This window comes from Paroedura picta, chromosome 11 (assembly GCF_049243985.1).
Source record: "Paroedura picta isolate Pp20150507F chromosome 11, Ppicta_v3.0, whole genome shotgun sequence".
Classification (NCBI taxonomy): Eukaryota; Metazoa; Chordata; class Lepidosauria; order Squamata; family Gekkonidae; genus Paroedura; species Paroedura picta.
In genome coordinates, this window is record NC_135379.1 from 29,559,145 (window position 1) to 29,583,699 (window position 24,555).

The window sequence follows — 24,555 nt, forward strand, 5'->3', positions numbered from 1 at the left end:
CCCCTCCCCCTGCCGCGCCACATTGCAGATGAATGCGTGAAATGATAGCCGCAGAAGGGGCTGCAAAATGTTTGGCAAATATGCGGTTGCAAAAGCGACCGCGGGGCGGGGGGGGGGGGGGAGAGGGTTGGTCGGGGGCGGCATTCCCAGGCGCCGGCTTGATAGTAAGAGCTTTTGTTATGCAAAAGCCCAGGCTGCCGGCTGTCGCTGATCGGTGCAGACCGAGGTTTGTCAGATGACTCTTGAAATAAGGGTCAGCGGAGCTGTGGGCCTTATTGTTTTCCACACACTGTGCGGGGAAGCAGAGCTGAAAGAAGGGGACGGCATGAATACGGAGCTCCGTCGTTCTAGGTTAAGAGGAGCTCCTTTAAAAGGAAGCACGCACACACACTTGGAAGCTTGAAAAGCAGGGGCTGCTGCAAGGCCACGCAGCTGCACATATAGATACCCCTGTTAGTCTCTGATGGCAAAACGAGTTATAAATACATTCATATTGGTAAATACACCGGGTTTTTTTTTTAGTAACTGATTTATCCTAAAGAGGGCCTTCAATGTTTTCAGATAAGACAATCTTTTAAAAATGAGTGCTGGGCAGTTTCCCGTTTTTTCAAATCTCGGGGCCTATGGCCCACAGCAAATCCTGTGTTCTTAAAATGACCAATAATTGACTTAAATTAACAGATTTCTTTGCAGACTTTTCTGCATGCCTTCATGACAGTATTGTCAGGCCACCCTTTGTTTCTCATTTTACAAGTAGGGAATTGAGGCTGGGGGCACTATTTAGTTTAAATTTGTTCAGGAAGTAAGTCTGGAAGATTACATTTAAAAACAAATCCTGGCAGCTGGTTGGAGGGTTGAAGGACAACAATTTGGTGTAATCTGTCCCTAATCCAGGTAGGACCCAGGTCTTTATCCATAGTAAGATGCCTACTCTCTTCATGTTTTTATTTTGTCCTCAGATCCCTCTTTAGTTCTGCTCGCTCAGTCTCTTGACCGGCTCCTTCTCTTTAACAATGGCTTTGGCATGCAGGCAAGAAATGCAGCCTACCCCTCACAATGAAGGTCACTTGAAAGGTATTGGCCTATTGTAGGTAGCCATCTTTTGTGGGCAGGGCTTCTGCACCTTTAAGGGCTGCATAAGAGGGAATAATGTAGCAGGTGTTAACCCCCTCCCCGTACACAGAGCAAAGGGAAGCTTGTATTGGTCAAGCCAATCAAGTTACAGGAATGTGGACAGAAAAGAATCATACCACATGTGTGCACATGGACTTGGAATGGAGACACCAAAGCAAAGAGAGTTTACCTTGCACTATGCCAAAAATGCAAGATTAAGCACATTAAATGGCAGCTGAATAGGTTTTCTTATTTCATAATATCCCATTGTTTCAGTTAGTCACATTTCTCATCCACACTATGCCATTACTCATACTGTTTTCCTGTTTGTAGACCCCAATATTCCTTACTGAAGCTGCACCAACAGGAGATGGAAAACAGGTAACTACACCACAGGGGGATTTGGCTCAGTAGATGGGCAAGGGTAAGGAAAATTATGGAGTCTGGTTACAGATTCAAGGCTTACGCAATTTTTCTGCACACAGATATATTCCCCATGCCATTCTGCTTCTATCAAAAGGTATCAGGGTATAGCTATCTTAAATGGAAGCTATTATATCCATGGTGGTTCTTGTGGGGCAATGACTCCCATATACTTGCAGCTCTTTATTGGTGCCGGAACATGATACAGGTAGACTGAATTGAGAAACCTCACACAAAACCCCAGTTTATATACACAAAGCAGATCTCCCCTCCCATGTGCGCAGTTGGTTGATCAGCATTGATTGTTTTAAACTAATAGGATCAGGCAGACTGAATCCTCGCTGCGCATTGGTCATTTCCTTGCCTGCTTGGATCCTGCCTCAGACCTCACGCTCAGCCCTCGGCAGACAGACATACACAACAGAAGCCACAACAACTAACCTTCCTTCCTTCCTTCTTTCTTCTTTCCCATTTTGAAATCAAATTTTTGGGTTCAAAATTCCCAATTTAAATACAAAGAAAGTACAATTTACCCATTTACCCTTTTTTTGTGGTATGGAGAGAACAATAGTGGTTGCTTGGTATTGAAAGTATTCATCCAAAGAGTAATTAACTGCTGCAAGAAGTGGCGCGACTACAAGTATAGACAGCTGAAAGAGAGGACTGGATAAATATGAAGAAGTCCATCAGTAGCTATTAGCCAGAAGATATACACTATGTATGGGGTCTGTAGGTGTTTGGGAGACCACAGTTGGAGGGCTTCTGGAGTTCTGACCTTGCTGCTGGACCCCTTGATTGCACCTAGGTTTTGGCCACTGTGTAATACAAAGTGTTGGATTAGATTGGCCATTGGTCTGATCCAACATGGCTTCTCTTACGTTGTTATGAGAGGCATCCTACACATGTTTAATCGTGTCCTCCTTTTTACATGGTCTAGAACTCATCCATGTACCATGACAATGGGGTGGTTGCACGCTATTGAATGTTGGCTTAAACCAGGGGTCCCCAACCTTTTTGAGCCTGTGGACATCTTTAGAGTTCTAACACAGGGTGGACTCAACCTGGCTGCACCAATAGTGAAGTGAACCACAAAGTGGGTGCCACAGGATCAGAGTCAACTACAAAATGGTTAATAGAGGAGAGCAGTTGCACATAACTGTAACTTCAGTATTTCAGGCAAGAGCTCTGCTTATCGGGGTACCTTTTAAAATGAATGCATTGTTTGAAAATATTTCTTGCATCACCATCAGTCACATAGTGAATATTCCTGTGCTTTGGTAGTAGCTAGTACAGGAGCAATTATTTTTTAAAAACTATACAGTCAATCAGTTCTCCAGTGGCTAATTGAAAGCCCTGCTAGATGAAAGACCCATTTTGTCTTGCCCATGTTCTAAAAATACTTAGCAGTACCAGGAAAGGTGTCAGTTAGCACCATGGTATACACAGTCACCACCTTGCTTGAAAGACCCCTGGCTTGAAAGCCTTGAAAGAAAATGCAGAATGGCAGATGGTGGCCATCTTAAGTCACAGTGGTTATTCCTGATGTATTTCTCCTTATCTGTCCCATGAATGTATAAGTAGACAATAAAAGCTAGTTTTCAGACTAGCCACGGCAAAAACTTTATTCAAACAATATACACTTATAAACAGAACAAGTTCCTAGGTACAACAGCCTTGTTTTCGTTTTTACTTCATCAGTGAACTTATAAATATAGTTAGTATTTCTTTAAATTGGTTTTTACAAGGATACTAACAAAAGTTGGTCTTCAACGTGCAACCTTGTATTTTAAGACATATATCTTGGGTCTACTAATATCAAAGGTCCAACAAGGTAACCATCCTCGAGTCTTGGGAATCTTATAAGTGACCCCATGAATAAGCAGTTTGAATATATATGTGGCTGATGCTGAGCAAAAGTGTCATAACTCTTGCAACTAAAAGGGATGATCCATTCCTTGCATGTCTCAAAGCACCTTCATGGCAATGTCACTGAGTGTCTTCGGTAAAGCAATTGCATATACAATTTGACGTGATCCATTATATCATTCATTGCTCTACAGTTGCTGATACTTATGTCATGCATTACATCATCCATGAGATCACAGGCATGCATGTGACTGACAAAACACCTTGAGAAACATTATGTGAAAACCTTGTGGACATGGTAAACCGGTGCTAAATATTAAAAATGTGAGGTAACCTCTGAACGCCAAGCCACAGGGCCCATACTGTGTCTGTGACATTCTATGGAACAGAATTATTCTCATGTTTAATTGCTGTTCAGCAAGCATGGCTTTCTCTTCTGGTAAGAAAGTCACCATAATACTAACAGATTTATTGAAGCATAAGCTTTCATGGCTTAGAGCTGACATAATCTGACGTAAAAGTTCTGTAATGCTTTCCTTGGAAATCATTGCAGACTTCATTTTCTAAAAAGATGTTAAGGCTTATGTGTAGGCATTAGAGGCTTCCTGTCACTTTTCCTTTCAGTCATTCTCTGACATAGTCTCCTTCTGTTCTCTGTCATTTGTTTGCTCATGGATGGGGGAAGTGGCCGTATAGGTCCTTGTACTGTGTACGTGCGGGGGTTCGAATGAACTTTTACCTCAGTTTTAAAAATAGTCGAGGCCCTGTTTGTTTATTTATTTACTTCATTATACCCCATCATTCTTTCCAGTGGTTCCCAAAGTAGCTGATATCCTCTTATCTTCCATTTTATAGTCACAACAACTCAGTATGGCAGGTTAAGCTGAGAGTGTGTGACTCTCCAAAAGTCACCCAGCAGGCTTTCATAACAGAATGGGGATTCGATTCTGGGTCTCTCAGATTGTAGTCCAATACTCTAAGCCGGTGGTCCCCAACCCCTGGTCCAGGGACCAGTACTGGTCCGTGGATCAGTCGGGACTGGGCCGTGGCTCCTCCTCGTCCTCCTCCCCGGCTGCTGCCTCGGGGGCTGCCCTGCCATTCTGCCGCCGGCTCACCTTTGGTGCTCTCCATCAGCTGCCATGACTGAACGGAGGGGAGTGACTGTCAGGGCTCTTAGGATTTAAATCGCCATCAGATTAATTGTAAGTAATTTGTAATTACAGGGTGCTTTTATGGGTTTTATCGTATTTTTATTGTTGTTGTAAACTGCCATGAGACCTTTGGAGAGCGGTGGTATAGAAATCTAAATAAAATAAAATACATATATATTCAACTTTTTTTCTCATTCTGCTTTAACATTGTTATATATTTATGTACTACTTTAGATTGTTTCTCATTCTAAATTTATCTCTTGCTATCATAATAAACTCTGCATCTCTCTTCAGATTTTGAAATTAATCTGTCTTTTAAAAATGACATTTTCACTAGTAATACATAGTTGGCCAATTTGTTATTCCATTCTTCTAAACTTGGACAGAAATCAGATTTCTGCTGCATAAATAATTCTAGCCGCTGTCACTAAAACTTTTGGTAATTTGCAAGGCAATATTCCTAATAATGTATTCTTAGCTTCCATAGGAAATTAAAAATTTGAATACATTTTTCATTTTCCCATGTATTTACATAGAGTATCTTTTTGATTTTTTACTGGTCCACCACCAGGGCTGGCTTTACCATTAGGCTAACTAGGCTGAAGCCTAGGGCCTCAAAATCTAGGGGGGGTCCTGCCCAGGTGTATAATATTTTTATACTATCATAGGCCTTTCTCACTTATGCTATCATAACGCACTGCTCTAAACAAAGTATTAAGTCTGTAGGTTCAGTGAATATAGACTCAGACATTCTTCAGAAAAAGCTCTTTTGTAGCAACACACCAGTCTGGGTTCTAAAATGGCTGCCATAGCCTGTATTCTCAAATGGCTACCAGATGGTGGGTAGGCTGCAATTACGTACACCTCCCAGAGGACTTAGGGAAGGGAGAAGATAACATGCTCCAGTGAGGATGAAGGAAACAGGCTCCACCAGGGGGAGGAGCTAATGGTATATAGGATTCAACCCTCCTGGGAGAGCAAAGTCTTCTGGAACCTCCAAGGGGCAAGACTCTTTTTGTAGAGAAGGGCCTAGCTGCCCTATGCAGAGAGGCCTGGCCTAGCCTGGCCTGGTCCCAAGTGAAATTGGGGGAAACCAGAAGAGCAGCCAGAAATGAGTCTTACCTCCTGAAGTGCAGGAAATAGACTGACGGGGTTGTGAGTGGCAAAGTGAACCTCTCCAACAAAAAGGGTTCTTTATCTATATTCAAAGTAAGAAAAAGAATACGAATATGGTAGGAACATTGCGGGGATAAAGAAGTGACATAACAGGTGATAAAGAGAAGGCTGAACTGCTCAATTCCTACTTCTCAGTCTTGTGAGGGGAATCATGCTCAGTGTGGCAAAACCATTTCACATGATGAGGGATGGAAGTTGTGGCCTGGGATCACTGTATGGGTAGTCCATAAACACCTACTTACTTTAAATGAAACCAAATCCTCTGGGCTAGATGAATTGTATCCAAGGGTACTAAAAGAATTTGCAGATGTAATTTATGAGCTTCTGTCCATTATTTTTGACAATTCTTGGACATCTGCAAAGCACTTCGGCGGCCATTAAAGTCAATGGCACCATTGACTATAATGGGGATTTTCAGATTTCTGCCTTTTCCAGGGCCAGGGGGGCTAGTTAAGTTGCAGGCTTCAAACTTTCAGGGTAGCTTCAGGAGGCTCTTTGACTTCTCTCCAAGTTTCAAAAAGATTGGACAATGGGGTCCAGTTCTAGGGGCTCCCAAAGAGGGCTCCATATCCTCTCCATTATATCCTATGATGATGGGCCCATTACCTCCAATGGTGTTTTTTTCTCATCATTGGATATAATGGAGAGAGAATGGGGAGACCCTAGAATTTGACTTCCTGGTCCAATCTTCTTGAAATGTGTGGGGAAGTCATGGAAGAGGCTCCCAGAGCTACTCTGAAAATTTGGAGCCTCTAACTCAAACCCACATACCCCCCAGGCCATGGAGACAGTAGAATCCTGGAAAGTTCCAAAGCAGGGAGGGACTCTCAGGTCTAGCATGCAGATGCCACCCTCCAGGAAGGAAATGATGGGAATAAACAGGATTTGCTGCTCATCTCGCAGAGAGCAGCTCCTTCCCATTCCCAACATCTCCCGTGGGGAAAAGGGATACTGCATGTCAGAGATGCAGGGGACAGCTGTGGCTGGCTGCCTAAGCAATGCTTGGGTGTCAGGCTCCAGGTAAGAACTGGAGACCCACTGAAGTCTTCTCAGAGCTCACCTGGGTTCCCCTCGAGAGGTGGGAGGTGCCTGGCAAGGGTCTGTGTGGGGGATATCTGGCACCATCAGGGAGGCCAAAAGCCAGCAATCTGATCTTGAGAAAGACCAACTGCTGGACTCTTTCAGGTGCCAGGCAGGAGTGATGCTCACAGACAATGTTGCTTGCATGGGAAAATGCCCTCTTGCTCTGGACCCTTGTCGGGGGGGGGGGCACCAGAGGAAGACCCGGGCCATGCAGGAGAGAGCCAGCCAGACCACCTCCAGCCTGAGAAACTGACAGAGCGGTTTCTCAATAGAACAGGCTTCCATGGGAGGTGGTGGGTTCGCCATCTTTGGACATTTTTTTTTAAAAGGCTGGATAGCCATCTGATGGAGAGGCTGATTCTGATTCAGGTTACATTGTCATCTATAGGGCTGTGGGTGTTCTGCATGGTACAGGGGGTTGGACTTCCAACTCTATGATTCTATATCCTGAGAAAAATCTGAATTCTGCAATATGTTCCATTATATACTATAACCATTTATGTAGGTTCATACTGTTAAAACAACATCATCTGCATAGCTTTTCGTTTTGAATTTTGTATCATTCATTTTTATTCCTTTAATCCTTGTGTCTTGTTTTAACTTTATTGCTAGAATCTGTATCACTAAAATAAATAACAGAGATGGCAAAGAACAACCCTGGCATGTTCCTTTTTCAATCAATTTTGATTCCATTAATTTTCCATTTATTAAAATCTTTGCTTGCTGGCTTGAATATATGCCTTCCATACAGTTCCAGAATTCTGAGCCACAGCCCATCTCTCAAAGTATATTCAATTTTAAATGGCCAAGTTATATAATCAAATGCATTTTCTGTATCCAAAATTAGAAACACTGCTTTTTTCCTTATTCACAAATTCATTTACATCTATTATAAATAATATGTAGTCATTCATAGATCTGTTTGAAACAAAGACTGTTTGATCAATATGTATTGTCTGGAATGCATTTTTAAATTTTTCTGCCATTATTGAAGATTTTGTAGTCTACATTCAGTAAAGATATTGGTCTATATGACTATGGTAGCATTGCTTCACTGCCTTCTTTATAGATTTATATATGCCTCTTGCCATATCGGACAAATTGTCTTCCATTCTTTTATCATATTCATAACTTTTTGTATTGGAATCATTCAAAATGTTTGCAATATATCGCTTTTAGACCATCCAGGTCTGGTGCTTTATCTTTTAAAATATTTTTATTACCTGGAATATTGGTTGTTTTTAATTTACATTTTTTTCTGTGTTCTGATATGAACTTTGAAATCAAAATACCTTTTAAATATCTTTTTGTAATGTCCTGAAAAGCATTAACAAATTGTTCTTGTATTTCTCACTTTGGCAGCATATACTAAAATAGGAATGATACAGATAAGTTTATATTGGCTTTTTATCTATCTATCTATCTATCTACCTACCTACCTACCTACCTACCTACCTACCTACCTACCTACCTACCTACCGCCCTCCCCGGGGGCTCATGGCGGTTTACATAAGAACAAACGACAATACATAAGACAATCTATAAACATGTGACTAACTTTACAATAATAACTAATGGTTATAACCGTATAACAATGTAACAGTATAAATAATATAGACAATACAACAATGCAACAATACAAACAGGTCCGGAGCATGTTGGTGGAATTCTGAGGGGGGGCAGGGGGGGAGCAGGGGCCTTTCAGTCGCTGTTGATTGCACCTGATCTCAACCAAATGCCTGGCGGAAGAGCTCCTTTTTGCAGGCCCTGCGGAACTGTTTAAGCTCCGTCAGGGCCCTGATCTCCTCCGGGAGCTCGTTCCACCAGGTGGGGGCCAGAACAGAGAATGCTCTGGCCCTGGTTGAGACCAGGCAGACTTCTTTAGGGCCAGGGATCCTTAGCTGGTTGGTGGCAGTGGAGTGCAGAGCTCTTTTGGGGGCATAGGCGGGGAGGCGATCCCTCAGGTACACTGGGCCCTGACCGTATATGGCCTTGAAGGTAAACTACCTTAAAGGTAATAATTTTGATATGTCATGTGGTGAAAATCACTTTGGAATGCCCCTCGATGAGGTATACCATTAGGGATGCCATGTACCACTCAGTGGAGTACAATGCTGTAGAGTCCACCTTCCAAACCATCCATTTTCTCTAGGGGAACTGATCTCTGTAGTCTGGAGATGAATTATAATCCCAGGGAATCCCCTGGTTCCACCTGGAGACTTGCATCCCTATATACTATCCAGCCTGAAGAAGAACTCTGGTGAACTTAAATACATTCACATTGTTGGATTTTTATTATCTTGGTTTACAAAAAAAAAAGTCTTATGGATTGTGGTTATACAATCCCTTTACCGTGCTTCAGAAAATGTTCCTGATCTTGCCACAAGGGGTTGTATTCAGATGAAAGTTTCATTTTACAAAACACGGGGGAAATAATGATGGTTGTCTACCAAGAATTAATGTGGCACCCAGGATAGCTGTTCATTGGTTGAGAATTCAAGAAGAGTATTCACAGCTACTGCAGATTTTATGACATCTTTCCTTCTTAAAGGTTCTTATGTTTCCAACCTGGCTTTAGCCTTAAAAAACTATCAATCAAATAACTATAAAAAATTTATATATACACGATTGTTATCCCCCCTCCCTTTGCAATAGTACAGTTAAATGTTTTCAGTTTAGAGAAGGGAGTAGAGTTCTAGGGTCCCATTCAACTAACCTCTCCCTTCCTAAATGCACTGCAATGCTACAGCCTTTAATTTAATTTTTTTTAACAAAAGCAATTACGGAAAAGTGCAAATCCAATGCCTGACATTTAACACTTGGCTATGGCAGCCGGGCTGCGCTTAAATGAGGGCTTTTCTGTGGAACAACAAGAGCCAAAAGGCCTTGTGTCATGGAGTAATGTAAGACACAATCTTGCCCGAAAATGCACAATGAATTGGGAAGGATTTATGTAATTAATTGACCAGTCTTAACCTGTTATCGTGATGTAAGGAATTTGGAACTCATTAATTTGGGCTCTGACAGATTTCATATTAGAGCTGGCAAATATGGATTGAGCTTCTTATTCATGTAGCAGCTGGAATTTCCATGACAGTGAGGATTAGTGAAGAAGACCTATTGCCGGAGTCAAACTGCCTCTTTTGTAATCAGCAGTCCTGCTCTGCATTAAAGGGATAATAGGAAAATAGAGCAGTGGGGGGAAGGGATATGGAGGGAAGAATAGTAGTTCTGCTCGCTCTGCTAATATTTATACTGAGCACCAGCTTTTGCAGTTGAATGAAAACATTAATTGCAATCATAAAGTGAGGGAAATTGGCTTGAGACAAAAGGAAAGGAGAGAAAGCAACCTTGAGCCTGATACTGTTGCGCACTTTCTGTATGTATCCTCCTTTTAAATAAAGAGGGTTATCCTTTTGTCACGGGCACATAAAAATACCTAAGGCAAAGCAAAGCTACTTTAGTCTTACAAGGACCAAAGAAGGTGGGTTGGTGTAATTGTTTAATAATACATGTATTTATGTAGGGTAATGTAGGCATGACTTGGCCATGGTAAAACTGACAGCACAGCTCAGGATGGTGCAGGGTTGTGTTATTATGCTAAGTTTGTGGACTGCACCAAACTATTCTGCACTAGCAGGATCACAGTCAAGATCAGGCATGCCAGATCCCTGTTTTTTCCTCTCCCTGTCACTTGCATTTTTGCCTGCTTCAATGTCAACTGCTTCCCTAGTTTGCTTGGCTACTGTATTTATGATTTCCCCCATTTGTATGCACTGTTAAAAATACCCATTGCAAATTAATAATTATGGCAGACTGTGGGTACTACCATATTTATTGATACAGGAATCTGTTTTTAACACAGTGCCTGAATGCACACATGCAACATTATAAAGAAACATGACACTTGGCTGCAAATGGGGAACCAGTAACAGCTAAAAGTATCTGATTAAAAATACTAGAAAAAAGTCTGGGATAGAAGCCAGTTCAAGTTACTGGACTTGCTGATTTAACTGATGCATTGAGTTATAATAATATGGGCTATCTATTAAGGAAGAGGAAAAGATCACTGGAAATAACTCACAATGCAGTCCAGCCTTTCTCAACTTTTTTACCATTGAGAAACCGCTGAAACATTTGTCAGGCTTTGAGAAATCCCAGAGGTGGCTCAATCATGCAGAATATGGTTGTGAAGCATAGTTATATACACTTCCACCCAGAGTCCTTCCCTTCCCTACTCCCTCCAGGCCCATCCTTGGCCATTTTAGGAGGGGGGGGGGTATGTCAACATGACCATATATGATCATATCGCCCGATAAATGTTTAACAATTTTTTAAAATATAAAACAATTATTAACTCCCACCAATTTGAGAAACCCTTCCAGGGCCATCAAGAAATCTCAGGGTTTCACAAAACCCTGGCTGAGAAAGTCCAATGTAATCTATTATTTCCTTCCACAGTTCAGTAGATGTCTGAAATACATGGATTCCAGAAGTGTAAGCTGACTAGATAATCAAATGTCTAATCAAATACCTGTTTATAAACAATGTTACAGTTGCTAGACTGCCTTTTGACTGAATAAGTACACATTGTTCTATGTAAATTTGTGCAATGTTCCATGTAAACCACCCAGAGCCATATAGAAGGGCGGTATAGAAGCCTAGGTAGGTAGGTAGGTAGGTAGGTAGGTAGATAGATAGACAGATAGATAGCTATGTTCTGCTTGTACGTGTTTCAGTAAAACAGGTATGACAACTGCACCATATATCTCCAGGATTCACTTATCTGAAAGAATTTAAATATTATAGCATTATCCTCCTTGAGCACTATCTGAAAGTAAAGCAATCCATGGTGACCCCACGAGGTTCCACCTTATAAGGTTTTCAAGACAAGAGATGAACAGAGATAGTTTCCTGCTGTTCTAGTTGGTGGTCTCTCATTCAAGTACCAATCCTGTTTTGCTTCTGAGCTCTGATGAGATCAAGCTAGTGTGGGCTGTTGGGGCTACTACAGTACAGTATGACCACCCCACAATTAGGTGCAATTTCTCCCATTGGCCCTCCATCCTCTCTCTACTCCGCTCTCCCTAAGGCCTTGTCAGATGTTCAATTTTGGTAGTTTAAACACATGTAATGAGAGCTAGTGTTGTGCATGATCTTCCCAGTAGTTACAGTCTACATTGTGTGTGAATGAAGCAACACACATATTTTTCATGAATGTATAATTCTGGCATATGTGAGTACATTCCTTCAGAAATCTAGAGTTCCATTTGGCACATGTGAATACATTCCTTCAGAAATCTAGAGTTCCATTTGTACATTCTAAAGCTGTACACACATGGAAAATACACATGTCCCATTCACAGAAAATTGCAAGATCACTTGTAGCACATGCTCCTATTATACATAGACTATAAATTAAGCCCGCTGTCCTGTGAATACAGCGGGTGCTATCTGATGTAGGGCGGAGGTCCAGGCCTGGTTGTGGTGGTGGCTGCAGCGGGTGGTGCCTTTGGGGACCTGCATGCATTTTCCCCAGTCATAGTGAGGGGTGGGCAGGCTGGCTGGCCGTGGGTGGCAGTCCGCCGGGTGCGGCTGAGTGGCGCGGCTAGGCCAGGGGATACGGGCGCGCGCCGGGGTGACGGCAGGCAGAGGTGAGGCCTCCGAGGGCTGGGCGCAGCGGTGGAGGCGGCGTGGGTCGGCAGCATTGGCGGGCGCGGCCTGGAGTTGTGCCCAGCAGCGGGGCCAGGGATCGGGGGCAACTCGGGTCGCAGTGAGATGCCGCATGGGAGTGTGCACGTGCGTGGCCAGGTGGCCCTGGCAGAGTGGCCTCTGCGGTGGTGGCGAAGCGAGGGAGCAGCCGACAAAGTGTCCGAAAGGGTACCCCGTAAGATCCTCACAGAGCTGAGAGCTGCCACCTATATATAGCAATATAGTACATTTTGAAGATGCAGCAACTTCATAGTCTCTATAAATATGAATATGTGAGTGTTAGGCAGACATTTGGTGGACGGAGTTAAAGAAAGACATTTCTAATTTTGGATTCTTACTGCATAAAATTAACATGCTACCTGCCTTGAACTTTGGGAATGGAATGGGATTTAAATATGAATGTACGCATATAGAATGTTGAGGATAATGAGATCAGTTGCTCTGTCACCTACATGAGGTATTGTCATGATCAAGTCTTCTCCCTTCTTAAAGTTTTCAAAACACTTGGAAAGAAACTCAAGCACAGATGCATGTCGTCATTAGGAAGCCAACATATGAACCAGACCAGCAATGTCTTCTGTGCTATACAATACCTTTGATAAAGAAGGGCCATGCGTTATGACCTTCTTGTTTTGCATCTGCAAATCTTGTTTTTCAACCTGGAGCTTTTAATGGGGGAGAAGCTGAAGTAAGTATTTGAGATGTGTGTGCTGAGTACGGGTCAAAATTAATACTGAATTATAATAAAAGCCTACCTTCTTTGGTGCTAATACCTCAAATTCTTGCTTTCCACTTTTAGAGTTTCAACAATACAGAAGTATGTTGATAAGATTACCAAGCAAGTTCTGAACTTCATTCACTTGACTGGTGAAGCATGTACAATATAATTTTATAAGTAGATCCCAAACATCTTGATAAGTAATGAAATAAAGTTAAGTCCAACTTTATTGCACAAGGTCATAAGCCAACAAAATATCAGACACAAAATAAAATTGTCCATTACTATAGATTAGTTCAAAACAAACACAGATTAACTAAACAGAGGGAAAATTACATTTAACCCATACATTCTGCTCATTAGCTATTTAGAAAGTCCACAGTATTTGCCACAAGGCTAGCTTGAATCTTTCTTGTGACCAATGCAAAAGTGGCAAACCTTTGTGTCACAAATGGATCTGTATTAGAATGGAAATACCTTAATTTATCATGAACTGAAGAAAATACCCCTGGAATAATTTTATTTAGACATTTCCTTCTTGGATTTGTGTAAAGTGCACATTCCAATAGATAGCGTAGAAGATCTTCAACTACTGGGTTCCCACAGAGACATTGTGAAAGATGAATTTAAGCATATCTCTCAGTCAAAACAGAAGAGGGCATTGACTGAAATCTCAGGGCTGAAACTGCTACCCTTAGGTTGCTTATGTTTATATTAACCAGATACATGGCTCTGCTACGATCTTTTTTAAAGGTCATAAACCACAGAGCACATCTGGACTGCACAATTAAAAATCTATCAATTTTTGCATCCTGGAGGAAAACCCACTGGCTTGGGTCTTTATTATTTCCTAGTTCTGCTAATAAGTCATCTGAGACAGTATAACGTGCAATAATGAAATCTATGAAGGCAAAAAGCAGCCCTTTAACTTCTATGGCAGAGTTAAAGCAATGATGGCTAAAAGAGTCTGTAGAAGACAGTATATTTTCTTCCACCATTTTAGCAGGACTAGATGAACGCAGGCCCTAAAGAGGAGAGTCCTATCAATGAAGTAATCATTCAAAATTTTACTAGGAACATGTTGGATCTGAGAGAGCCAGCTTGGTGTAGTGGATAGGAGTGCAGACTTCTAATTAGGAGTGCTTTAGTGTTGAATCCAGGCCACTTCAACGACAGATCGCTTTAGGGTGGTCCAAATTGCCAGAGCTGAAGCAGCTTCTTCAGAGTGGTGATTTAAAATTTTAAATGGAAGTCATTTACTTACCTTCCTTCCAGACAGCCCCAGCTGTTCCTGCCCTGTCTTCTCTTCCTGTCAAGGGCAAAGTGGAGGGGGAGGGAGGGAGAGTCCCTGGGAGACCAATGGCTGGCCTCCCTGTAGGAGGCATCTGCAATATTTGGTCTTGCAGCTAGCAGAAGCTTGCTTGCTGCAATGGAAAAACAGGTAGGGGAAGAAGACTGGGTTGGGAAGTTAGCCAATAGGGAAGCCAGTTTTGGGGTGAAAGTGTTTTTTTAGACACAGGTGTCAGTGCAGTTAGTACAGGGCCTCCTTCAGGATCCAGTGGGCCTGAGTTGGGGGGGGGACAGGAGCAGAGAGGAGAGGTGGCATGAGAGGAAGAGATGGAGGTGGCATCCCCCGCCCTGCCCTTTCCCCTATTTTACCTCCTTCTGACCCTACCTCTGGACACAGTGTGTCCACCCAGAGCTCCTCACAGGAGGTGGCTCAGGGGACTTGTGAGGCTGCCAGGCAGCCTGGGGGGGGGGTCCTAAACCTCCAAGGTCTAGAAGCACTTCCAGATAGTGGAGAGCGCCCACTTCGCAGAGTGCTAGCTGTGTAGGCAGAAGGTGAATCGAGGAAGACAAGAGCGTTATTACTTGACATGAACCCTCATGAACCCCCTGAAGAGGTATCACCAGGCACTGCTACTTCAGGGGGAGAAATAGGCTGCCACTGGGGGGCCTGAACAGGCACCCCCAGCCAGCAGCAGGATGGAGAGTTTGGCAACCCTTATTGTCATCCCATTGAATTCTGTAGGTCTCAGGCTCTTATAACCAGGTGCAGAATTACAGCCATTGTCAGTGATTCTAGTTCACAGCTGTGTAGTGTAAATAATATATAGTAGCTCCACAGGACTGCTAGCCATGGGATTATGAGCTGATTGTCCCTCCTGATTAATTTCTTGCTCCAACATGCCAACTGTGCAGTTTTACCAAGAGATGTCAGTTGCAGAGTTGCTTTGCCTCTGTTCCTTCAATTTCTATAGTGTAAAGAATTAACTGTTGGGGTGCTGTCATATGTCTTGTACAACATATATTGCAGCATGAAGAAAGAATTTTAATAAGACCTCAAAGGGGCTTCCTGCCACGTTTAGCAGAAAGGTTTCCTATGAAAGGAAGCATACAGAAACTCCCAGGAGACAATGGAAGAAAACCCTCCCACAGAGAAGGGCTTGTGCCATCCCATTTTATTGTCTATATGTCACTACTGCACTCACACAAGTCTGACAGACTGTTCTTTTCTGCTGTAGCTACTATGGCTAAGTGTCATTTCCTTGGTCAAACATCTTTATTTCATCCTTGTTCCAAAGGCCTTAACTAGTTTGCAGGATTCCATAGGTTGGCTACATATTAGCTTGAATGGCTGTGTTCCACTTTTAAATTAAGCCAAGGCACATGTTTGATGATTAGATTAATCCATAGACTATCAAACAAGAGGTGAAAACACTCAAATCCCAGTCTCTCTATTATAGATATGTTCAAATAGGGTGTCATCTGACCAGCAAATTAGATAATTTTAGACATCTGTACAGAGGTGTAATTAATCAGTTGTTTAATATTTGCTGAAGCCTCAAAACCTAGCTTCTGTGTGCCTTAGGAAGGTTCGTCTCAGAGCTCAGAGACAGCTGTGCCTTATACAATTTCCTATTCCTCACTCTGATTTGTTGTTCATGCCCATTTATACCCTCTTCTTCATAACCATATGAAGAGTTGGTATGATTTTTAAGTGGTGCCCATACAGTGTCACTGTGAAATGGATAGTAATGCAAATTTATGAGCAGCTGTCTCCGTTCATGGGGGAGGCCCATTCCAAAACTGATAGTGGAAAGTGCCATAAAGTCACAGATGACTTATGGTTACTCCATAGGGTTTTCAAGGCAAGAGACATTCAGTGGTGGTTTGCCATTGCCTGCCTCTACATCACGAAAGTGGTATTCCTTGGAGGTCTTGCTTAGCTTCAGAGATCTGACAAGATCATTCTAGCCAGGCCTTTCCAGGGGCTTATCTGCACTGTGCTCTTAAAGCTTGTTAGGCTCAGATAAAGAAGGACGCGTCTGAAACTGACCCAGATTTCCACTCTCATGTTGCTTGGGCTTTTTCTCCTATTTGCACATCTGAGGATTGACTCTGCAATCATACGACTTATTCTCTGGCATATCCAAGAGTGGATTTTCTCCCCTTCAATGAGGAGATGCGGACCGATGGCATTCTCTTGCAGGTGCAGGTGCCTTTGCCTCTTTCAGAGTTTCTTTCCCCACTCCCCATCCACAGCCCCAGCACAGACGTTGTGCAAGGATCTCTGCTGATTGGTTTGCTCCTGGCAGCAACAGACCCTTCCATTTCCGGTGCTACCTAAAATTTGATGGAGCTAAGCTGTTTCCCTTAATGTACAAGTCCTCTTTAAGCAATGACTGAAGCACTCATACAAGAGACAGTTAAAGATCAGCCCACATGTGCTTTGCGGCGGGGGGGATTCTTTCCAAGCTGGTAATATTTTTCTTAAAGCGAGGAGGAGACATTGCCTGTCTTCCTTTAGGGAAAAAGGTGAGGGAAAACACCAGAAAACCTGGCATAGAGACTTTGAATGCAGTATATCTATAGTGGCTCATCAGTGAATACTTGTGAAAAGTGTTTCCCACCCCCTGTTCATGAAGCATAGGAGATCACTTTGTACTTCTTTGAGATTGCCACCCCCCTCCCCCAAAGTTGGCATCTCTAGCAATGTGTGAAAGAAGAAGAGTTGCTTCTTATATGCCACTTTTCTCTACCCGAAGGAGTCTCAAAGCAGTTTACAGTCACCTTCCCTTTCCTCTCCCCACAGCAGATTCCCTGTGAGGTGGGTGAGTCTGAGAGAGCCCTGGAACCCCTATTCCTGTCATGGAAAAGCGCCAGTGTGCGAAGCATTGTTAATGAAATAAAATCATTGTTAAATAAGAATATGTCGTGAATAGTGTTTCATTTGTTATCAATGGTGTTTCATCAGACTGGATGGAGGTGAGTAGCGGGGTACCTCAGGGCTTAGTGCTCAGTCCAGTACTTTTTAACATATTTATTAATGATCTAGATGAGGGGGTGGAGGGACTACTCATTAAGTTTGCAGATGACACCAAATTGGGAGCATTGGCAAATACTCTAGAAGATAGAGACAGAGTTCAACAAGATCTGAACACAATGGAAAAATGGGCAAATGAGAACAAGATGCAATTTAATAAAGATAAGTGTAAAGTTCTACATCTGGGTCAGAAAAATGAAAAGCATGCCTACTGGATGGGGGATACGCTTCTAGGTAACACTGTGTGTGAACGAGACCTTGGGGTACTTGTGGATTGTAAGCTAAACAGGAGCAGGCAGTGTGCAGCGGTAAGATAGGCGAATGCCGTTTTGGGCTGTATCAACAGGGGCATCACATCAAAATCACAAGATGTCATAGTCCCATTGTATATGGCACTGGTCAGACCACACCTGGAGTACTGTGTGCAGTTCTGGAGGCCTCACTTCAAGAAGGACGTGGATAAAATTGAAAGGGTAGAGAGGAGAGCGACTAGGATGATTGTAAGTAATAGGTTTAAACTACAAGTACAAGGATATAGGCTAGATATCAGGGAAAAAATTCAGCCAGAATAGTTCAGCAGTGGAATAGGCTGCCTAAGGATGTGGTGAGCTCCCCCTCACTGGCAGGCTTCAAACAAAGGTTGGATACACACTTTTCTTGGATACTTTAGGATGATTCGGGCTGATCCTGCATTTAGCAGGGGGTTGGACTAGATGGCCTGTATGGCCCCTTCCAATTCTATCATTCTAGAAGTTCATTTCATTTTTGTATGTGCAATATACTAAATAGCAAACCTTTACTGAGCAAAACAAGGAAGTAAAATAGTAATCTGCTGTTAGACCGCAAGGACCAGGTGCCTTTCCTGATTTCATTGTCAAAATTGCATCATTCACTTCTTGTATTGTTACTTTTTGATTTAAAAAAAGTTTAGAGAGAATTTTTGGACAGAATTTTTAAATGGGAATGTTTCTGAGGTATTCCATCTCAGGAACTAAGCCTTCATCTTTGTCCTATATGCTGGCAGGGGCTCATGGGAATTGTAGTCCATGGACATCTGGAGGACCACAGATTGACTACCCCTGATCTAGATAATATAGTTTTTAAAAGAATTCTGTAAGTCAGATTTGGTTATCCTTTTCAGTCTGACAAAGTAGGCTGTTGTGTTTCAAATGGATGATAGAATTTTTACAAGATTTCTTTCAGTGTCTGTATGCTAACCATCTCCCTGATTCATCTGCATTTTCAAAAAAAAGTTTTTAAAAATTAATTTTTCCTCATTTCTTCAGTTTCTAATAAATCTCTTTTAAGCCTGATGAGGGCCTTTATTTGTGTCCACAGTTACTTCCGCCAAAGCTTTTGGTGTTGTTCTTCTAGTTCCTGAAGTTGAGTGACAATCTCTTTTAATTCTTTCCTCCTTTTATTCTTAGCCAAAGAGTTGTATTGGATTAATATCCTTCTCATGAACGCTTTGCTAGTTTCCCATATTATTGAAGTCCTGACATTTGGGGTGGTGATTTGCTAAAATTCTTGGAGATGTGCTTGAAATTTTTCCAAGAATTTATACAAATTATGGTTGTTCATCCTCCATCTTCTTAATCCCATTCTTTGATAATTTAACTCTACTTCCAGAGGATTATGGTCTAATAAGTATTTCCTTACTTATCATCTTGGGCATTAAACTTCTTGATACCCAACATAATTTGATTCTCGAATATGATTGGTACCATTCTGAAAACGAAGTGTACTTGTGCTTTTTTGGATTCAGTTTTCTCCAGACAACTACTAGTGCCATTTGTTGGAAATTATGCAATGCCTTTTTTGGCAGTTTCACTCCTACTCTCGAATGGGACTTGTGCCATACAGGTCTGTAACTGTGTTTATGTTCCCAATCAGGATCAAATAATAATAATAATAATAATAATAATAATAATAATAATAATAATAATAATAATAATAATAATATTTGTTGCATAGACGTTTATTATGATCTATTTTATCCCATATGTGAGCAATAAGGAAATAAGGGATCACCTCCATGCCTACATCCCTCAAAGAGCCTTACGCTCCACCAGCTCCAACTTCCTGGTGATTCCTGGACCCAAGGAAGCAGTTACAGAAAACAAACATGCCACGAACAATACATGTCACTGCCTCATCTTAATCACCAGCCATGCTATTTTGGTCCATTGCAGAAGTAGTTTTTATCTTATTGCACTCACCTAAATACATATAGGAACTTCCAGCTTGACAACGCCCCTGGCAAGCAGGAACCTTTTATAGTGCAAAAGGCTACTCAGCAGAGAGCTGAGTCAGCAGTCTGCTCCAAGCAATCACTCCCTCCCCTCTTTGCACAACAGTCAACCATTCAATTCAATTAGTTGCAGTCACATACCATCCAGGTAATTAGCAGACAAAAATAACACTCAAACAGCTCCCACTCTCTTGCAAGTTATATACTGTCTCCCGCACACTCTCCCACACTGTAAGAACAGAAAGAACCAGCACTCACCACTCTAGCAGCTCACCACCTGGCTCCTTCTCCATCTCTGGCCCAGCATTTTACTGTTATAAGCAACAGCAAATATGATCAAATAGGAAATATTTTTGATGAAATGAAAATATTGAATAATGTGTACAAAATGTTTAAACTTCTGTTCTGCGAATTTGGTCTCATATAATGAATTTGCAACCCAATAATAAGAAAAATATTCTAAGATGAGCATGAATGAATGCACATTGGCTCCTGTAAATTTCATGGAAATTGTTTGTTGGCCTACTAAACTTGTATCCCAAATCTTAAAAGATGCTTCATCTATGTTGTTAGCTACTGTTTGCCATTCCTTTGAGATCACTGATTCTTATGTATCTCTGCAGTTTTGGTCCCAAAGGCTGGATTTTGAATACTTGTTTCCTTTTGCAAATTCTAGAGATGTTCTGTTTTCCTCCAATTAATCTTCTTAGAAATTGTCAGTATTGATATAATGAATGCAATCCAGGACCTAATTTGCAAAGATTTTAGAATATATCACTTATCAATAGAATCAGAATAATATTTTGATGAAACTTTAAACTGTGTTGGTTTAAGTGTCCCCATACAATAAAAATAGTTAAATCTGACTCTGCATGCTAAGAATGTGTATTAGCAATCTTAGTAAAACACTGCTGAAGATACAGTTTGGTTTTAAAATATTGATTTTATAACATATGCTGTAATTTGTTAGCTGCCTTGTAAGGATGAAAAGCCAGGACACAAATTTGTATAATGAATAACTTTCATCAGAAAAAAATTCTATTACGGAGTTCCACATAAGGCTGCCAGCTTTGAGTTGGGAAATTCCTGAAGATTTAGGGATGGAACCCAGAGAGGGCAGAGTTTGGGGGAAGAAAGGAGATTAGCATGGATGTGATGCCATATGTTCTACCTTCCAAGGCCATTTTTCTCCAGGAGATTTCTGTCATTTGCAGTAGCAATAACTGCTGTGGGATGTAAAATGATCATTTTTACCATCAGACAATATTGAAGGTAAAAGATAATATTCACAACCTCCCCCTAATCAGGTACAGTTATTAGGGATTTTATTATATTTGTTATAATACTACATGTGGGAGAAAAGGTAACCAATGTTCTGTGCATTAAAAGTCATTAATAGCAGAAGTACATTATGGTAAAATGTTTGAAGTTACCTTATCACCTGCATGTTGCCTGTATAATGGGCCCCCAAAGTGTGTACTCCATTGTCTCAGGAAGTTAATAGAAATCTTTCAATTTACTACAGGCTTTATTTGAGGTCAGTAGAAGTTTGTCACTGACTTAGTGGGGCCAAGAGCAGACCTTATATTGGAATTTGCCAAGAAACACCAGAACAAATTGTTTCATTTATAAAATGTCAAGAAGAAATTACTAACCTCTTACACTTATTAAAAATACTGATATATTTTCCAGTAAGGGGAGTGGAGGAGAATTAATTGCACATATTTTCATTACAAGTAAAATATAACCAAAAATCAAGAATTCTGCTTACATAACAGTAGGGAGGGAAGCATTTTTTTTCCATATGGTTGTTGAACAAAAGAGTAAAATGTGTTTGTTTCCATATATCTGAAGAGAATTAACATGAATCTAATTGTTAATATTTGATCCTTCTTTAATTATGTATGATTTCTAGGAATGAATCTGTCAAGTAAATAATGAAATGCGTACATGCAGCATATGTAATTAGGTTAGGTGCATAAATCCAAAGTGTTCACTTAATAGTTGTCAGGGCAAAATTTATTAATAATGAGAAATGCTAAGTGGTGAAATTCCCTAACCATCTACTCATTAGGAAGGGAGGGCTACAAGAGTTGCATTAAAAAAAAACACACAATCTCTGTTTCAGTATTTGATGTTGTGGGACACAATGTTGTGCAGTTATGTTTTTTTAATCCTTGGTGAAGGAGAGTTTTCTAAGGAATTGGACACCATAGAACTTTTAAAATAAATATAAATTTATAAGGTATTGGAGTTGTGTAAGCTCAGGCAAAGTTTTCGCACAACCATTGAGCAATAGGTGTGAGGAACTTCTGTTACCAAGAAAGGCAAAATCTTGCCTTGAAGAAAAAAAGATTTCATTTATTGAGTTAGAAAGCAGTAGTATGTGTGAAAAGGATGTAGGAGTCTTAGTACACCATACAATGAACATGAGTCAACAGTGTGAGTCTGTTACTCAAATTGCTGGGGAATAATAATAATGAATAAAGCAAGAGGCTGGGTAACGCAGGATCTTTACTACCAATTTTTACGGGGGTCCTTTCCCTGGAAGAAACCCTTCTTAATTAATTCTTAATTGAAGAAGACAAAAGCTTACACTCAGGGGATTTATTTGGGGAAAATATTGGGATACACTCAAAACACACACAGAAACAAAAACCAAACATACACGAAGTTCTACAGGGGGACAAGTTCACTAAGTTCTACAGGGGTGACAAGATACTGCACCTTTCTTGGATCCAAGCAGCCAAGACACAGGGTTCACGACATCAGGGGTGGACAGGATGCCGGGTGTGGACAACACAACACACACACACACATAGAGTGTGTGCAAGGCTTGATATAGTGTTTGAAATTCCCGGGCCAACCCCAGGACTGCCCACTGGGAGGTCTGTGATTGTTGATTGGTCTCTGATATTATGAGTACCTGATAGGTGGGTTTGAACTGTGAGGTTACTAGAGTGGGAGGTGTGGAGTAATATCATCAAGTTGAACAATACCTTGGCTAGGTATAATGTGTCGCTAATGGCCCTGTCTTTGTTTTATCAGGAAGGACTGGGGGAAGACATTTGGAGATAAGAGGTGCTGCTAGGCAGAAATTACACTGGGCAAGAGAGAAAAAAGAAGTTGCAGTTAGTACCTGGAAGGGATATTCATTTCCTGTAGATAGTCTAATGGTCTTTGGCTGGTGTGTGTGTGTGTGTGTGTGTGTGTGTGTGTGTGTGTGTGATTTAGATAACATGCACATTTAGCTCAGTCAGTAGGGCAAGGAGGAAATGTAAGAAATCTAGTGAAGCCCAAATAAGATGGAGACCTGGCCTGGCTTCCTAGGTTTGTTTAGAGACCCTACTGACTCCAGTCAGTCTCTGCCAGGCTGGTTTCTGTGTGTGCCACCTGCTCAGGGTCCAGCCATGGGCTTCTGTGCATGAAGGTGTAACAACTCAGTGGTTAACAAGGCAAATGGGATTTGGGGCTGTATCAAATGGAGTATTATGTCCAGATCACGGGAGGTGTACTGCTTTACTCTGCTCTGGTTCAGCCTCACTTGGAGTACTGTGTTCAGTTTGGGCCATTAACATTAAGACCTTATAAGATGGCTGGAGCTAGGAAGAACACAAGGAGGCCAGAAAGACATGGACCTCCCTAGGGCCAGCTGGTCCCAGGACAGAAGTCCTAAAAGCTTTTTGAGGAGGCAGGGTCCAGAGAGAGATGTTCCATTGATCAATACGGCCAGCCATCAGGGGCATCTGTGAATAAAAGGACATTGGAGAAGCCCAGGGATTTAAAAGTAAGTCAGGGAGAAGCTGAGGAGGAAAGGGAAGGTCCTACCTATGGAACTTGTGGATGGGTCTAGCAGTAGTAAATAAGAGGGAATTGGATGGAGAAGCACCTCACTCCCCCTCATGGTGCTGAGACTTTCTTTAGTGCAGCGGTTCTCAACCTTTTCTTTGCTGCGACCCCAACTTTGGCGGTGGCTGGTGTGGTGGCGGCAGCATGTGTCCATGGGTAGTGTGTGTGTGCATGCATGCACACATGTGCACAACAAACGAGGCGGCGTGGAGGTGGCCATTGACATAGCTCTGTCGTCTCTGCCAGCCACTGGCTGCCGCCTCCACCTGCTGCCTGCCAATGCCACCACATGCTGCTGCTGCCGCCGGCCACTGCCACGGTGGCGGGTAACCTGGTGACCCCAGGGAAGGGGCCAAGCGACCCCAAGGTTGAGAATCGCTGCTTTAGTGGCTTTGCCTACATCAAAGAAGTTCTGGGAGATGTAGCAGTTCTGCTCTATCCCAGAGCCTACAGAGTCAGATAGATCTGTCTGTCTCAACTATTTAAGCTGTTCTCAGTTTTTTGGCAGAAGGATTTGATTCAGGTGACATAAATACATTTACCCCTCCTTTTTTAAAACAAAAATTGAGCAGGATTTATATAAGTAAAAATAGGTTTACTTAACATAGACATGTTGCTAATTGTTTCCTCTGGGTCTGAGGTTTGAATTGGGTGTGCACATAGAGAGAAGCTGATGTTGATTCATACCTTGCACAAGCCCAGAAACTTCACAATGCCATGGAAACATCTGAATATGTCCCCTGCCCCCCTTTTTTGCACATTTTATGCGTATGTGCATAAATGCTCTGTTGAAAGTGCAAAAATTCAATAATATATAACAAAAAACAAAACAACAATATCAAGAGAAGAAAGAATGCATTCTGGGAAATGCCTCATCTATACCAAG

The 24,555-nt window shown here is 41.8% G+C and overlaps 1 long non-coding RNA gene across 1 annotated transcript in view; it reads left to right on the top strand.

Moving 5' to 3' along the window:
- Positions 1-466: 466 nt before the first annotated feature.
- Positions 467-24,555, top strand: part of LOC143821135 (uncharacterized) — a 33,626-nt gene continuing 9,537 nt past the window's right edge. The window contains exons 1-2 of the long non-coding RNA XR_013225695.1: positions 467-496; positions 1,447-1,494. This is a non-coding gene — a long non-coding RNA (uncharacterized LOC143821135). The remainder of the gene's footprint in view (positions 497-1,446; positions 1,495-24,555) is intronic.